Source organism: Nanorana parkeri, unplaced genomic scaffold (assembly GCF_000935625.1).
Source record: "Nanorana parkeri isolate BGI_ZX_2015 unplaced genomic scaffold, ASM93562v1 scaffold1203, whole genome shotgun sequence".
Classification (NCBI taxonomy): Eukaryota; Metazoa; Chordata; class Amphibia; order Anura; family Dicroglossidae; genus Nanorana; species Nanorana parkeri.
In genome coordinates, this window is record NW_017307471.1 from 514,606 (window position 1) to 520,591 (window position 5,986).

Genomic DNA, 5,986 nt, shown 5'->3' on the forward strand with positions numbered 1-5,986 from the left:
AAGAAAAATATTTAATAAAAAATTAATGAATAAATAAAAATAAATATAAAAGTTTATAAAAAAGAAATATTTGAAAAAAATGTGAAAAAGGTAAAATAAAAAACATCTTCGGTTTCGGTCTGACTTTTTTATTTCGGTTTCGTTTTTGAAATCTTCATTTCGGTGCACCTCTTGTATCGGTGCATCCCTAATTTACACTAACATGGAATCGTGGTGCTGGTGACATCTGTATTGGAGTTCTGTTGTGAGCGGCTCCATCCGCAGTCATTACGACCACCCGTTACTTTTGGGATATCGGGTAATGAGTGCGGCAAAGTATATGGATATTGCTTTATATAGTATATATCTGGGGACCTGTGGCACACTGGCAAGTTGTGATTAACTCCAAATATATGCATAGTGTATACTTTACAAAAAAATTGCCGCGAGGTGCTACAGTGTTCGGGTTTGGCTTGAAGAAAAGGTGGCAACCCTACCTGTGTGTTCCCTGTTCACTCTAGTCCATTTACAATGATCTTGCTTCTGTGTGCTCTCTGTGCACTCTAGTCAATTTACAGTGACCCTGCTCCTGTGTGTTCTCTGTGCACTCCAGTCTATTTACAGTGATCCTGGTCTAGTTTGTTCCCTGTGAAATCTAGTCCATTTGCAGTGCTCCTGCTCCTCTGTGTTCCATGTGCACTCTAGACTGTCTACAGTGTCCCTAATCTTGTGTGTTCCATGTGCACTCTAGTCCACTTAGTGATTATGCTCCTGTGTGTTCACATAGCACTCCAGTCTATTTACAGCGATGTTGCTCCTGTGTGTTCCCTGTGCACTACAGCCAGCTTCCAGTGACCCAGTGAATTTCCAGTAGCTGCTCAGTTATTTTTATGGGTGTGCCTGACAGCCGCAACCTGGGAGCTGTCAGCAGCGAACCCTATCACCCATTGGGGTGTGCACTGGTGAAAACCAGGTAGCTCTTAGATTCTGTGCCTCGGCTCACACCTCTATTTAATGTACAGTTGCCAAAGAGGGTCCTCAATTCCAGCCCTCTGTGACAATGGGCCAAACAAATTATGCAATGTCTGAGGGATTAAATCCTAAGAGATTTGAGAAATTTAATATGTGCAACCTCAAGGAAAGAAAAGGGCATGACCAGGGCCGGCCTTTGGGGTGTTCGAGCTGTGCAGCCGCACAGGGCGCAATGGCAACAAGGGCGCCAGGAGGCCGACACAGCTCGTCCTCCGAGCGGATTCTCTCCTCCTCACCGCTGGCCATCCGACATGATAGCGCTCCCTCCTCAGGCCGCCCCCCCCTCCCTCCCGCTTTAGCCCTGTCCTCGGTTCCAAGGAGAAACTGTCTGATGAAGCGGGGGCGCAGAAGGGAGCGCTGTCATGTCGGATGGCCAGCTGTGAGGAGGAGAGAAGCAGCAGCTTTCAGGACAGCCAAGCGGTGAGGAGGTCGGAGTCGCTGTCATGCTGTCAGTTTCAGGATGACAGTGGCAATGTGACATTTACCGACCCTCTGTGCGTGAAGGACAAACACTGGAGTGATTGTCTGATCACTCCAATGTTTGCAAATAGTGCTATGTGTCCCCAGTTATGAATGAACAGGATGTGATTTGCATCACTTCCTGTTCATTCACACATTTCTTAATGGGGAGAAGCACTCACTACAGAGGTTCCTCCCCAGTCAGAAGCTGGTGATAGTAAAATATTTTACCCTCATCAGTTTCTGAATGAATGGGAAGCCTCTGTACTGAGTGCTTCCGATGCATTGAGTGCGGAGGCTGCAGAAAAAGAAATTGAGGACTGTGTGTCCTCAATTTCTTTATTTTAAAAGGGAAATGTCAGGGGTCTGTTTAGGCCCCCAATATTTCACCAAAGCCCCCAACAGTAAAAAAATAAAATAAAAATAAAATATGTAAAAAAATATTTTTAAAAAGTGAGAATTACCCCCCAAATAAATTAGACATGTGCAAAGACTAAAAATTCATTTCAGATGAAATGAACGAAAACTAAAAAAGTTTTCATTCGTTTCATCAAACAAAACACATTTTTATGCTATTTGGATTCAGCCATTGGCGTGTTCTGGAGGCAGGGCGCATGACATCATATGACACTGCACGTGTTGGGCGCCAAAACTTGGTGTATATCTAGGTATACACCAAGATGGCTGCGCCTATAGCAGCGTGTGACGTCACCTGATGCCACACATGCATAGCGTCATGTGACATCATGCTCCCCACCTCCAAGATGGTGGCACGCATTCGCAGAACACACCGGTGGCCAACATGGCCGCCGTGCATTCTCAAACAAATTATTATGTGCCTGAAGAAAGTTTTCTTATATTTGGACAAATAGTAATTCATTCATTTTACAAGTAGTCTGGGTTTTGTGTTCCGTTTTTTATTTTAACTTTTTTAGATGCACTTACTTGAAAAAAGGGTCTGCATGAAATGAAATCCTGACACTTTTTATAGACTCTGTTTTAGTTTGACATTTATTGTTATCACTTTTTTGCCTTCTGCCGTTTTATTTAATAAGAATACTTATATTGTGCCTACAAGTTTAATACCTTTGAATAAAAGTTTTATTTTTATCATACTTTTTAATATGTTTATTTGGGGTTTAAGAAAATGGGAGTCTTTAAATGGTGCGGATATTGGGGGAAATGGGTGTGGCCACTGAGGGGTGTGGTCTCTGATGGGCGCTGTAGAGCTTTCTATCGCAGGGCACCTAAAGGCCTAAGGCCAGCCCTGGGCATGACTAAAACCTTAAAATAAATGAAGGGTGCAAATAAGGTTCAAGGGGGCATTTTTTAATGAAGCCAAAATCAAGAGCACTGCAGCATGACCACAGTCTAATTTTGGGTAAACCTAAGACCAAGTTCACATACATGCATTTTAGGACACAGTAACACAAATGACCATTGGCAAGTTTTGGATCTGCTTTTAATATAATTTTACAACTTGAATGGTAGTGAATGGAAAAAATGCAGGTCATTGCCTTAAAAATTGAGTGGGTGAGAGGTTTCCAACACACCTTAATACAGCACAGTACACAACATATTTTCAACATGCAGCAAATGCATTACAGTGCTAGAGTATATGAAACCTGTCTTTTGGGTACTTCTGTGGGGAGATCTATGCAGATCCTCATACCTGCCACAACAGATAAGATTTAATTCAATATTAACCTGTTGAATACCTGTTTTAGTAAATTTTTTAATATACAGAAAACAACCATAGGAGTGGAAAACACCTTCAGACATGCAGAATCAGACCACTGGAAACATAACAGTGACATACCTCTTTTTAAGATATTTAAAGGAGCCAACAGGTAATCTATCTTTCATAGTAATAGTTAACATGTCATTGAGCATGAAATTGTTACTAAATAGAAATAATTATTAGCGTTTTTGGTTGTGTGGGTTTTTTAATTTTCTAGAATATGGTATGTATATATGCGCACGCGCACGCACGCGCACGCACACACACACACACACACACACACACACACACACGCACACACTTTTTTATTTTATTTATTTAAAAAAAAAATTTCAGCTTCATATATTGGCCATAATTCAGTATTTAACTGATATTATATGCGACGTGGAAAGAAAATATGCTAATAACATTTGCTATTCCTCTATTCACACAGAACGAATGTACATGCAATTTTGTAGGGTGAATGGCTCTGTGCATTGTTTATAAATACACCCCTTAGTTGTTTCTTTGTATACATTACTTTGCTCCTAACATATTTCTATCTGTATGCGATAAACTGCCTTTTAATACTTTTAAAAGCTCACACTTTTCAACATACATGGCATTAATCCCTCTGTGTCACAGGGCTGGAACAAAGCATGCAACAAATGAAAAATCACATTTCTTACTTCTGTATTTGTTTTAACTCATTAAAGCCAAAGCATCAGAGAGGTCAACAACTACAACCTTCATTTGACAGGTTACATAGTTACATAGTATTTGAGGTTGAATAAAGACACATGTCCATCAAGGTGCACTTAAATGCACATTCTGAATATCAGCAACATCAGACTGCTTTTTTTTTGCCATGAAAATATACATTGAAGGGAATGTATTAAACTGGAGCAGGCAGGATCTGGAGCAGTTGCCCATGGCAACCAATAAGCTTCTCTCTTCAGTTTGTTCAGTTAAGCTCTGAAAGTGAGAAGTCGATTGGTCGCTGTGCATATCTGTTCCAGATTCTGTCTGCACCAGTTTTGATAAATTCCCCCCATTATGTTTACATTTTTACTTTAGAATTTATTTTCTATAACTGCTATGTCTGTATTTAGTTGTATTCATCATGTTTTAATATTTTTTTCTTTTAGACAGTGCACATTAAAAGTTGAAAGAGGAAAGCTCACATTCTGTAACATAGTGTTATTTTTTCTTGATCCTCTGAATTGCACAAGACTAGCTGAGCAGAATTCAAAAGCAGTTCACATATATGGATTCCAAATGTGTGTGAGGCTGGTTGTCTTGGGTAAATGATTTCAGCAGCCCCGATAGTAAAACAATATCCTGAACTTCAGTTAGACTGGCGTACTGTAGTAGCAACATATGTATTACAGAATGGTGCTTCTGACAGTTTGTATGGTTTGAAGTTAGCATGTTGGAAACAGAACATTGTATTTAACCATTTTACTGCCACTGACGTATGTCATATGTCGCTGGCAGCAGGCCCCTTTAAAGGAGAACTATGGGGTCAGGGCTTTTCCCCATAGTTCTCCTTAGGGTAACGGGAGGACACAAACTAGCGTCCTCCCGTTACCCTAAGCTCAGTATACCGTGAGCTACAGCTCGCGGTATACTGAGACGCCGCAGCGGATCCCGACATCGATGTCGAGATCCGCCCAGCTGCATGAGTGACAGCTGGCTCTGCCTATCTAGAAACAGAGCGGGTGTACCCGCCCCCTCCCCGTCCGATCCGTCAGTCAGCGCTGGCTGATCGGAGGGGGGAATCCAGCCCCTCCCCTGTCATGGCAGAGTGCCGTGACAGGATCGAGGGGTGAGCGAACCCCGGTATATGTTCGCTCACCTCCTGATCTACGGTGCCGACCTGTGACAGTCTCATTGTCACAGGTCGGCTAGAACTATGAGATGAGTGAAAAGCACTCACCTCATAGTTCTCCTTTAAACAGCCACTGGAACAGATTCTGGCGACTGAGGCTAGTGAAGTGCTGCCACCCTGCCTTTCTTTCCGGGCTCCATAGCCCCTCCTCAGTCACCTCCCCGCTCTATGGGACTGGAAGCGACGCATATTGCATCACTTACAAAAACAACGATCGTGCTACACATGTTGGGTATCGCTGCATGCGCCACAGTGTGAACAATAATTCTGGGGCCAATCACAGGTCTCTCTAAACTGATGACCTGTACAGACTTTTAAAGCATTGGCTATCGACAATTTGGGGTGCTGTATTTTGTCGCCATTCCATGGCATGGACACGTTGGGTATCTATTTACGCATTATAACCTCATCTTTTATATTTTACAACAAAATTGGTATTATATTGTGTTTTTGGCCACTAAAATTAAATTTGGGGGTTTAAAAAAAGTTGCGCTAATATCATGAGAGATACAAATTTGTAACTGCCAGCATTTTATTCTACAGGGTCTTCGCCTTTAGAAAATATATAATATTTGGAGGTTAAGTAATGCTTAGGCCTAAAATGTGGATTATAACATGTGTGCAAAAAACACAAAAAAGGCCTTGGCTGTGAAATGAATTAAAGTGACTCTGTCCCCTGAAAAAAATAAAGGGGTCTCTTTATGAAGATACCGAAGGATCTGGCCGTAGCTTCGGCCGATCCTTCAGCTAGCTTCGGCCCCAGGACCCCTTCGGTTCAGTAGAACCGAAGGGGTGCTGTACGGGCTATTCACAATAGCCCGTACAGCTCCCGATCATGGCCGAGCGGCTCAGCCGAGCTGAACGCATATGCATCGGCTTGGCTGAGCCGTGCTGAAAGCCAGAGC